This window comes from Cnephaeus nilssonii (assembly GCF_951640355.1).
Source record: "Cnephaeus nilssonii genome assembly, chromosome: 15".
NCBI lineage: Eukaryota > Metazoa > Chordata > Mammalia > Chiroptera > Vespertilionidae > Cnephaeus > Cnephaeus nilssonii.
In genome coordinates this window covers 45,611,451-45,624,256 of record NC_137086.1, presented here as the reverse complement: position 1 = coordinate 45,624,256, position 12,806 = coordinate 45,611,451, and the positions used below count along the sequence as shown (strand labels likewise).

Here is a 12,806-nt window from a genome sequence, read left to right as displayed (position 1 = left end):
CCTCCTCCAATCTGAACAGTGCCAGTGCCCTGCTCCAATAACAGCAGTCACACCCGTAGGAAAGTTGTTCATTTGATGTCAGAAGTTCCAGATCCTCCAGAAGACATGATGCCATAGATATGAATGAGCTTTCCAACCGGAGTTAGCGGGTTCCAGTTTGATTACCAGAAAGAGATGAGCACACAGCTGGGACTGAGTAAAATGGGGAGACTGAAGGAGAAGCAAGTGGAGAAGATTATTTATGGGTTATGTTCCTGAAAGCCTTCCTTGAGCCTTCTTGTCTGGGGAGAGGCCCGACCCCACGCTCCATGATGACATGTGCTCCCCCATCACAGCACCTTTATACCATATTATATTGCATTATCCACTGACCCTCCAAATTCCCAGTCAGCTTCAGCTACTGAGACTTGCAATGCAGAAGAACTAAAGAGAGCAGGGAATTGGTCTGTGTTGCACATTGCTGTATCCCCAGCATCTCAGGCCTGCCCTACAGTAAATACTCAGGAAGTATTTGATATGTGGATGTAGGAATGAATGAATGCAGCCACTGACCTGTTGACCACAGGGTTCTGCCTCATGATAGCCTGCTAAGTATCTCTAACTGAGATATTTGTGTATTTCTGTTATTCCCATGTCAATCGTCAAATATTTGTGGATTTTTGTTGTGCCTATGTCATCCATTTACCAACAACCTCTCCTTCCTTCTAGCCCCTTCTGGAAGAGTTCCACCTTATAGGGAGAAAAATTCACAACAGAACCATCTGACCTCTTACTAGAGATGTGCTAGCCACTGTAGGCTGGGTGTAGTAGATAAAGCACAGTCTCTGATGTCAAAAGACCTGAGTTTGAATCCTGTTAATACTATTATCTGAAGTATTCCCTCTCTGAGCCTCAGTTGTCATCAATAAAATTAAAATAATAATAGGAGTGTATTGAGAATAGTATGAAATTACTTGTATAAGAGCATCAGGAACCTGGTAGGCACCTGGTAAATGTTAATTCACCACCCCCTTCCTACAGAGTAAAAGAGTCAATTAATGAAAGAATTATCTCACCAAAACTTAAGAGTACTCAGTTTCTACCAGAGCTGGGAGGTCTCAGAGGTTAGAACCCAGTCCCATCACTTGATAGATGAGAAAGAGATGCAGCAACTAACCCAACATTGCACCAGCGAGTGACTGTCAAGGCCAACAAACCCAGCTCCTATTACCACACCGCTGCTGCTCAATTTGTCCCTTTATGCTGCACTTGGAATTGCCACTTAGGGAAGCCGCACTCCCAGCTTTCACAGATGGCCTCTTCCATGTTTCCAGGGCCACTTGCCCTGTGTTAATGCCAGCCTCCCAGCAGTCAGCTTGGACTGACTTCCTCACTCTGTCACCTCCTAATTGACTTCAAGAGGCAAACCAGACATGCAATTCCCAGAAGCTGGACCTACCAGACTGTGCTTTTGCTCTGTTAGCCCTTCAGCTGACCAAGAGGTTTAGAAGTCTCTGTATATTACGTGTAAAGCTTCCTAGAATGAGAAGGCGGGGGTGGGGGGGGGCGTTGTGAAGTGGCATGGTCAGCTAAGACGGGGCTCAGAAGCGTCCATCATGTGACAAGACACTGCCTGGCATGGATTGTGGGTATTTCATGGAATTCTTACTCATCTGGTCCAGTGCCTTCTCTTCAGATATGAGAAATGTACATCTAACAAGAGAAAAAGACTAACTCAAGGTCACATAGGAAATTAGGAGGGACAGAATAGCAGCAGATTTAAGCACAAACCTACATCTACCACTCACTTGCTGTGTTAAAATATCTTACCCACCCATGTTATGAATTTATCCATCTCTCCTAGTAAACCTGTTGAGTTTTGCTGGATACCTAATGAAGTTATATTATACAGATTCAAGATAATCTCTTGATTCCTAATGTTGGATATAGGATATTAGATATTTCTAATTTTTGCCTTAATGTCTGTTTGTTTGATGTGAACAGTTACCTCTTTTTTGGAATATCTTCTTCTGTCCTTTTACTTTCAATCTTTCTGTGTTCTTGTGTTTTATGTATGTCTTTTATAATGAGTATTTAGCTGGATTAGTTGTTGTTTGTTTTTAAAATACAATTTTACCAGCCCTGTCATTTAACCAGTGAATTTAGTCTTTTTACATATATTGTGATCATTGACATATTTTGATTTATTTCTACCTTCTTATTTTCCTAAAGCATTTATTATATATTTTTGCTTTTACAAATGGATGTATATGACATATATAGAAGTAATGGGGCATAGTAATAATTTTAAACACGTGAATCTAACAATCATCTTGTGAATTAGATCGTTATTAAGCCATAGAAACTCTCTCTGCTTCCTGCTTCCTTCCCATAGGTGGTCTGTATACATTTCTAAGCAATAGATTGTTTCATTTTGCTTGGTGAATCAAGCAAAATATACTGCATGTAGTGCATGTAGTTTTTATGATTAATTTAACATTTTTGCTCAACACTTTGTTGCTGAGATTCCTGATGTTTTGTATGCAGCTGTGGTTTATTGGTTTTAACTGCTGCACATTATTTCATGTGTAAGTACTCCATAGTTTATTCATCCATTCTCAACATTGTCATCACTTGGGTCATTTCCAATTTCTTGCTGTTATGAACTTTTGTGTATAATTCCTGAGGACCAAATAGAAGAGTTTCTCTAGGGCATATAGCTTAAAATGCAATTAACTTGGGTTTGCACAGGTTCAACCCTATAAATTAATGTCTATAAGATAACTGTTTCCCAAAGTGGGTACACATTCCAATTTATACAATGACCAGCAGTAAATAAGAGCTCCTGTTGTTCCATGTCCTTACCAATACTTGGTGTTGCCAGACTTCTTTTATGCCTGTCTAATAAATGTAAAATTCTATCTTGTGTGGTCGTAATTTGCATTTCTCTGAGGCAAGAGACAGTTGTTTTGAGCAGGAGGGAGTGATCAGCTGTGCGCAGCACTGCTTCCAGCTGTGTGATTAAATGGGTCACCCCTCCTCAAGATATCTGCCTTTCACTATGGGACAGTGTGTTGACTTAAAGAAATGACTCTTAAATAGTGTCCAATCAGCCCTCTCACAGGCCAGTGGAAAAGGAATGGCTGCGAAGAGGAACAGGCTCACAGCACTCCCACATCCAGGGTGATCAGCCATCTGGTCTGCCTGGAATCGAGGGGTTTCCCTGGATGTGGGGTTTTCATTTTAAAACCAGGAAAATCCCAGGCAAACCAAGACAAGTTGGTCACTTACGCACACTGCACCCATTGATGCTCCCCTACCCTGTTAATCCTGCAATATTTTATTCCATGAGAGGAGCCTCATCTCTGTGCAAACACAGCCCATAACAGACCCGGCAGATGGCATTTTATCGGCTGCCATCCGAAGCCGCATTCTCACCTGAAATACTGCCCCACGGGACCATTTCTGTTCTTGGTGGATAAAGTGAGTGAAAGAATTTTATTTCTCATTTTAAAAGAAAAATGTGGATCACATTGCATTTTATGTCAGTGCATTCCTCAGTAAGTGTGTTCCTAAAAGTCCCTATTTCCCCAGGCTGGGGAAATGTGGTGTCTGCAAAAGACATCTCAGAAATGATACAGGCCTCGGGGCCAACCTGCTGGGAAAGTCCGCCACATGCTGCAGAGCCACAATATGCGAGCCTGCCCCTTCCCTACGAGGCCTGGGTACACCCAGGAGCTCCTGATGGATCCCTCAGTCTAAAAGCAGAGCTCTTGCTAGAGGTGGAGTTTCAGGGAACAAAGACAACAGGGACACACACACACACACACACACACACACCCCGCTGTCAGTCTTTCTCCTCTGCAACAAGTTAGAACAGCACCAGCCAACGCTGGTGTGGGTGGTTTCTCACCTAGCAAATAAGCTTGGTGCTCCTGGTGAGCTGGGCTGGCATCAGCAGGAGCCCATGGTACAGCCGCACTAATTGTGAAAATATTTTATACTTCCCTCCATTTGGTAAATAGTATAACACAATAAGTGGTCAAAAAAGAAATCTATGATAATAAAAACGTAATATGCTAATTAGACCGGACAGCCGAACGACCTTCCAGACAACCTTCGGACGAAGCTGGGGCTGCGAGGGCTGAGCCCCTTGCACGAATTTCGTGCATCGGGCCTCTAGTAAATAATAATAACGAATTAATAATATAAAATCTAGTATGTGTAGTTTATCTCAGACACTGAACTTGCTCTATGACTTCAAGACATGGTTTTGATTTGGGCAGAGCGCAGAATGGCAGGTGGGAGCTGCTATGGGTGACCTTTATTTCTTTCAGGGCTTGTAATCTTGGCTTCAGGTTGGGGAGAAAAGGGCCACCAACCTAGATACAGAATACGTTCTCCTTGGCTCCCCGTGTCCAGCAGAAAGGGCTCTTTGTGAGGTTTGGGAGCTTTGCTGTGTTTAGTCGTGTGCCTCTGGGTGAGGCGACCATTCCTATGTGAAGCTGTGGGAAAGGAATCTGCCTAGAATCCCATTAAATGGTCCGAGAATGAGTATCTCAAGAAGTGGCAGGAGGATGCCTTGTCCGGTACCCCTACATCCCTTGTGACTGGTCTCCAAACAGAGAAGCCTGTGTGAGCCCGAGCTCCCCCAGGTCAACGGCTCCCTCCTGCCAGACCAGCCTCAGTGGGCGCCCCCCGGCTGCAGACAGGGAAAGCACCTCACCTGTGTGCAGCCCCATGCCCTCATCCTTTATTTCCTCTTGTTTCTTCCCCTTGTTGGTCTTGGCCCCACTTAGAAACGGGGCTTAGAAACTTTGCCGCTTACTGGCCAACGTCATCATTGTGTGTGGCCCCCTTCTCAGAGGGGAGGTCAGACGGGTGAGGCGGCTACAAGCCCTGGTGAGCAGCATTAGCCAATCACCACCTTCTCACCCCTCATTCTCCGCCTCTTCTTGGAACAAGTCTGAGGTTCACTCTGGGAGCTTCCACACACAGGACGCGGGAGTGGGCTTTCCCTGGGGAGCTGGGCTGTCACAGTGAGCACCTGACCCAACCGGGGTGGTCTGAGAGATGGAGCTCACTGCACTGTGAGCAGCTAGAAATGAAATCAATTGGATCAAAGCTCATCTGGAGGGTGGCTGCAGGCAAGGAAGCAGAATGATGGCCCTGGGGCAGTGGTCCAGAGCCTCTGCGGTTCCAAACCACCAGTCTGTGCGCCTGCGGGTAGTGAGGCTTCTCTTTTACTGTAGTGAGGTCTTTGCATTGAAGGTCTGCCTTTTAGGGTGAGATTTTGCCCTCACTTCTCTCTTGTTAAAATACGCTATTGTTGAATGTGGTGGTGGTGACAGTAGTCAGTAGCTTCGTTTCATTGAGCTTAGCTGAGGTTAGTTTTACTGTCTTTTCTTGGCACAATAAGTGACTGGGGAAGCGTAGCCTACATCAGTCCCCAAATTTGGTTTAAAAATTTCCATGAAATGCAGAAGTCTGGCAACCATAGATCTTGAGGATTTGGGTGAAAGAGTCCTGAAGTTGGGCTAAAGCCATCTTCAGGTCACCAGCTGTGTGCCTGGCGTGTGCAAGGGCGGGGCAGGCATGCGCATCCTCTGACGGACAGGGCCTCACTGTGGAGCGGAGTGCCCCCTCCTTCCAGGCTCTCGGAGTTTGATGTTAGGAGGCCCTGCATTCAGCCAACCAACCCTCCTGGAGCCAAATCTGATTACGGGAGCTGCAGCCTATTGATTTGACCAGCACCAACATCCAGTTTGCTTAGCAGTCGTATTTCTCCCTTAAAATTATTTACAAATCAAGTTCCCGAGAATGTGGTTAGCATGCCAGTGCTTCCCAGACTGTGCACACTGACAAAGGAAGGTTCTGGGGCTCAAGGACTGGGGCACCCCCTGTGCTGGAGAAAACTTAATAAGGTAAATGCCCTTTGGGGAGTCTCTTTGGGGTCCCAACCAGCCAGCTATCCCCAGAGACATCTTTGAGCACCAGAGACACCCATTTTTTTTCAAGCTGCAGCAAAATTCACTGGCGAGTCTGTCTCTGAGAAGGAATTTGGACGGCTGCCCTAAATGAGTCGCCATCCAAACTTCAGCTGTTGTAAGCAGTGAATTTTGGTTCCCTCTTAGAGCACTGTTTTCTCCACATGTAGGAGGGGCCACCTGCCTCAGAATCATTGAGGCACTTGTTAAAATCCATGTTCCCAGGCCCTCTCTCCGAATCTCTGTGGTAGGACCCAGGAATCAGTATTTTAAAAGCATGCCTGCAGTTAGAAGGAGGGGGATGGGCCTGGGTGGAAAAGATGAAAAGTAATAAGAGAGTCAAACTTCCAGTTATGAAACAAGTAAGTCACAGGGATGTAATGTACAGCCTGAACATAAATATAGTCAATAATGCCGTAATAACTTTGTGCGCTGGCAGTTGGTTACTAGACTTATTGGGTGATCACACTGTAAGGTAGATGTTGAATCATTCTGTGGTACACCCAAAAATAATATAATATTGTATGTCAGCTATAGTTCAATTCTATAAAACATCATGCCCACGGTGATTTTTTTTTTTTTTTTTTTACAAACCATGTTCTGTTTGAGAAAAACTGCCACGGAGACGGAAGGCAGCAGATAGGTTTTCATATGGCGGGAGAAAAATCTCTCATCCGTCTCCTTCTAGACCCAGGAAGCTGCCTTCTTTTTTATCCTTCAAAACATTTTTTGTTGTTATTGTCAAGTTGGCAACAAAATAGGTTTTCATCAGAAAATTGTACTCAGGGTCTGGAGTAAACCTGGCTTCTTAATCAGTTCAGGCTGCTGTAACAAAATACCTCAGCCTGGGTGGCTTAAAAAAGAACATTTAGTTCTCACGGTTCTGGAGGCTGGGAAGTCCAACGTTAAGGTACCAGCCGATTCCGTGCCTGGTGAGAACTCTCTCCCTGGTTTGCAGGTGGCCGCCATCTTGCTGTGTCCTCGCGTGTCAGAGAGAAATCATCTCCCGTGATGCTTCTTATAAGGGCACTAATCCCATTGTAAGGGCTCCACCCTTGTGACCTAATTACTTCTTAAAGGCCCCATCTCCTAGTACCATCCTATTAGGGGTTAGAGTTTTAACATGAATTTGGACACAAACGTTCAGTCCATAGCAGGGTTCTTTCTGGAGCCACAGTGAAGAGCAAAGGGCTCTTGAGATTGGACCCTCACTGATCCCTTTTCTGTCCTGATATCCTGGGACTGGACAGAGGGGAAAGCAAAGAATGGTCTGCTCCGTCCACCTTCCCAAGGTTCCCTCAGGTGGGCACCCTCAGGCCTCTGCTGTATGAAGACATTCAGCAGAGCACAAGCACCAGCCACATGACTGGGCACACCAGGAGGGGTTACCTGAATGGTGTCACAATGAGGGAGGATATGTAATTTGATAGAAATGGGGGTGCTAAACAGTCTCTGAGCCCTTCAAGGCTTCACTTACCCCCCTAATCTGTGGTACCCTGGGGCCTCCTGGGAGACCATTTCCATAGTATAAAGCAGAATGGTAGAATGAAAAAAAAAATTAAGGATCAGGATTTAAATCCCAGCTCTAATCACATCAGTCAAGGAATTTCTGAACCTCAAATTTAATTGCAGAGTTGAGATCAGGAAACCCCACCTTACCATTAAGCAGGGTAACACACGATAATTGCCTAGACTTCAGTTGGTGCCAAATGAAAGGTTGCTGAAGAAATGTGTTCACCAAGGTGTTGTTCCCGTGGCTTTCAATGGTCTCCATGGCCCATGTCCAACCTCAGCTTTCCCACCTCATATTCCCCTTGTATTTTTTCCCCTCTTACACCTGGATCTCCCAGGAATACTAGCAAAAGTCAGGACACCATGCTAATGTGGCCATCTTAGTTCATGCTACTTGGCAACCTTCCAGAACTTCTCTTACTGATGTCATCAGCTGCCTTCCTGTGGTCGGTCTCCTCAGTTCTCTAATCCTGTCCTGTGTCCTTGACTCAGCAGATGACTCATGACAACCTCACTGAAAAAACAGAAAGTCGACCCTTTCTTTCCTCCCTTCCCTCTCTCTCCCCCTCTGCTCTTGAGTGCTCTCCCTGCCCCTTCTGAGTTATCCTTGGCTAACCCCCTCTTTACATTGCCATTGAGTTTTTGTCTCTCACCCACAAATCCATGCAGTGCTCTCCACAGCCTAAACAGTGGATGCACCCCTCCTCAGCACAAATATCTATGCTCTGCTTGCTGTAGTTATTATTTTCATTGACATACTCCTTTGTTCCTACTTTCTGGTTTTTGTCCCCATCCTGACACTGCAATTGCTCATGAGTGACGTCATTATTGTCAAATCCATTGATCTGTTCCCAGTTCTCTTCCAATGTGGTAAGAGCGTAAGAGAAAGCTAAGTAGGGAGAATAGGAGGGAACATTTCCTGAGCAGCCACTATGTTCCCAACATGAATCTGGGCACTAGTTAGGTAGTAGGAATGGAGGGTGAGGATTATATAACAGAGGGCTTGAAATGTCGTGTGAAGGAGTTTGTGCTTCTTCTGGTAGGCAGTTGGAAGCCTAAACAGGGAGGGCATTTGTATCAATGGTCAGAGCTGGGTTTGGCAAAACTTAATCTGTGGTTGCTCATGTAGGGAGTGGAGAAGAGAGATACTCCTGGTCTCTGCATTCAAGGAGCTTGCAGATGACTTGGAAGATAAAGCTAATGTGCATGAAATGAAGAACTGTACAAGGCACCAAGTAATCAAAAACTAAGTAGCCCTAGCTGGTTTGGCTCAGTGGATAGAGCATCAGCCTGCAGACTGAAGGGTCCCAGGTTTGATTCAGGTCAAGGGCAGATGCCCAGGTTGTGGGCTAGATCCCCCATAAGGGGCAGGCAAGAGGCAGCTGAACAATGATTCTATCTCATCATTGATGTTTCTATCTTTCTCTCCTTCTCTCTTCCTCGCTGAACTAAAAATACATATTTTAAAACAAACAAATAAAAACCTAAGAGATGTTAAGTGGTCTGGGAGATCCACTGGAAGGATTATGAGGACCAGACTGGCCCAGAGAAGCTCATAGCATCAGGAGACAACCCTTGAAGAAGGGTAGGAGCTGGGTTGGCGCCAGAAGAAGGGAGAACATCCCATTGGCATAAGTAAGTCCACTGAAGGCACAGCATTGGCCCCCCTGCTCTCCTCTGTAATAGTTGTAACTCATCCCCTTCCCTTTGCAGTGCAATGGAGTGGGGGCTAACAAGTTTCAAAAGCCAGGGAGTAAATATTTTTTTAAGTTTTCCAGGTCCTGCAGTCTCTGTCACAACTATTACACTCAGCCATTGAAGCAGCAAAGCAGCCACAGACAATACTTACATGAATGGGCATAGCTGTTCTAAGATAATTTTATTTATGAACACTGAAATTTGAATGACATAATTTTCTCATACCATGAAATAATATTCTCCTTTTGATTTTTTCACTCATCTAAAAATTTGAAAACCATTCTTAACTCATAAATCATATAGAAACAGCTGGTGAGCTCATTTAACCTGTGGATGACAGTTTGTGGTCCCCGCAGTGGAACCTTTGGAGTCAGGGGACCCAGGTCCGTGTGTGACACCAGCACCCCCACTCACCGGATGTGCAGCTATGCACAAACTACCTGCCTCCCCTTGTCTCAGCTTCCTCACCTGCACAGTGGAGATAAGATAGCAGCATCCATCTTCACTGGTTGTTGTGAGGATTAAATGAGTGGTAAGTCTTGAACTGATGAAACTTACCCAGAGGCATGGAGGAGACAGAGTGCAGAACACAAGTGTGGTTGGAAAAAAACTTGAAGTTTGTAGTTGTGAGACTTGGGGTCCAGTTCAAGGTCTGCTGCATGACCTTTGCAGGGCAATCTCATCTTATGTAGAGTAGGATGATTTTACTCACTCTGTGGGGTACGTGTGTGTGTTGGTGGGGGAATGACATCATAAATATGATTGCATTGGTAAAAGTTAACCAGGCTCTCTGTCACCCACTGCCCAGATCTTGATTTCGTATACTATTCTCCACTAAAAGGAACCAGGGCTCCTGGGGAAATGGCTGATTCAAGGACAGAGCCGGTGAATTTACAGAATAAGCCTGGAGCACCTTATATTTCTAGAAAGGAAAAAAAGAGCTCAAAATATATATATACACACACACACAGGCAGCAATCAAAACAGCTTCCAATGGCCAAAGCTGGAGCAATGAAAGTAAATGTATTGCATTATGACCCGCAGTATATAATAAATATACATGAGTCTATATTGATCCATATATAAAGGATTGAATAAATAAATAAACAATGAAGAACAGGCAAATCTCGCATGCAAAGGAATTCCAAGTAATTTATATAGAAACTCCACCTTCAAGGAGGGGAGCATAACTCCCTAATCCTTAAGTGTGGACCACGCATATGACTTTCTTCCAAAGAGCGCAGTGTGGAATGCTGGATGGGAGTGGGGGAGGGGGGGACGGGGCAGAGGAGTAGCTTTAGAGTGGATAAGTCTGATAAATGCTACTGCAGTCAGGTGATAAAGGTCAACACCAACAGTGATAAGCTATACTGATAGCATGGAACCTTTATATGATGTGATGAGAATGACACTTTACCTCTGTGGTCTCCCCCCACCCCCCCCCCCAAAAAAAACATATCCCAGACTAATCATGAGGAAAACTTTAGACAATTCACAGCTAAGGGTCACTCTGCAAAGTCCCCAACCAGTAGCCGCATAACTATCATGGAAAATCTGAGAAACTGTGGTTGGGATCCTGGAGCTGTAAAAGAACATTAGCTAAATCCTAAGGAAAGCTGAATAAGATATGAACTTGAGTTAATAATAATGTAACTGATATTGGTTCATTAATTGTGACAAATGTACCATACTAATAAGATGTTAATAGCAGGAGAAACTGGCTGTGAAGTACATGGGCACTCTCTGTATCATCTTTGCAACTATTCCTTAAATCTCCTACTATTCTAAAATAATATGGTTTTTTAACTCTATATTAATAAATACTTATATATTCAAAATTAACATATGTTTACCATACACGTGGCATCCCGTATAGTTTTACAATCCTTTCCACCCAAGACAATGCTAATCTCTGCAACATGGGATTCTTGGGCCCATTACTTATGCTCTGGCAGGGTGAGCTGCCTTACACAGCTCCGGGGTTGTTCATGAGTCAATAGTCTCTGTGAATGGTGTCCTGAAATTGTGCTGAGTACCATAGTGACAGTCACTTTGTAATCTTTGTACCTGAGTTTTATCATCCACAAAACAGAGATTGCTGTTGGGAGACGTGACTCAGTAGATATGTGTGAATAAAGCATTTAGAATGGTGCCTGGCATATATGAGCACTATATCAGGGTTAGCTATTAATAAGGTGGTGGTGGTGGTGGTGGTAATGATGATTTGGAGGCCCATCAGTAGTAAGTATCTATCTAACCCCTTTAAGGACCATCACAAGGGCTATTTAGTTACCTAATAAAAGGCACATGTACACTCCTTATACCATATTCAGCCTGGATCCTCTTGGACCAGGATCATCACCACAGTGGATTACCATTTTAACCAAGATGCTATCTCCACTAAGTCCCTACTCTTCCTAAATACAGTGATTGTGTTGGGACTGGGGGTCCTTACTAAGAGAAGGGGCTGCAAGACTGGGTCTGACACTGTGGCTGGGGGGCATCCCTTACCTTCACACCCACTTCTATTTGCATGCCCTGCCTATTATGTCTCCAAATCATACCCTGAATTTTCCTAGCTCTCTCCAACCAAGCTGTGCCTGGTGGGGTGACCTTTATGTGTCAGCTTGGCTGGGCTACTAGTCAAACACTGTGAAGGTATTTTGTAGACGTGATTAGCATTTACAATGAGTTGACTTTAAGGAAAGCAGATTACCCTCTATGACGTGGGTGAGCTTCATCCAATCAGTTGAAGGCCTTAAGAGCAAAAGCTGAGGTTTTCTGAAGAGGAAAGAATTCTGCCTCAAGACTGCAACATCAACACCTACTTGAGTTTCCAGTCTGCCTCCTGCCCTACAGGTTCTAGACTCACTAACTGCCACAATATTGGGAGTCAACTCCTTAAAATGAATCTAGTCTATCTACACACACACGCACACACACACACACACACACACACACACACACACACACACACACACAACACTATCCTGTTGATGCTCCTTCTGTGTGTCCAGCTTATTCAGACCACAGAGCCTTGTGTCTGCTCTTGTCTCTGCACAGGCCACCTACCCTACACCCTTCATGTGGCTGCCTTGACCTTCAGGAGAAGAGTCTTGGAGTGTGAGCCCCAGATTCCCTACCACCACTTTCCTTTGTTGCTTTATGTGCATAACTCATTTATGGTTTTATATTTATTTGCTGGTATATTTCTTTATAATCTGTCTTCCCCACTATACTTTAAGCTTATCAATGGCAGGTTTCATGTCTTCTTTATTCACCACTATATCCCCAGAATCTAGTACAAAGTTGGGGTTCATGAACAATTCAGTGGCTGAATTGGTGGGGCCTGGAGGCAACTATACAGCTCTTTCTTCCGCATGTCCCTCACCCATGACTGAAGGTACTGCCTCGACAGAGGGCTGGCCTCCAGGCGGAAAAGCTAACTTTGCTAATAATGCAACCCTCATAAAGCTGAAACTTACTTGATTCATCATCTAAGCAGAGTCAAGTTCATGAAGCCTAGTTTAATAGGCAAAAGTAATAAAATAGAAACTCCATTAAAGATACCCATAACAATTGTCCACAGCATAACTACAAAAAAAATCTGCCTCTGCTTATTTCCTACTT

General features: G+C 44.5%; 1 protein-coding gene across 1 annotated transcript in view; it reads left to right on the top strand.

The window, feature by feature from the left end:
• TACR1 (tachykinin receptor 1) overlaps nt 1–12,806 on the top strand; it is a 126,540-nt gene that overhangs the window by 96,412 nt on the left and 17,322 nt on the right. The gene's annotated exons all lie outside the window — the stretch shown is intronic.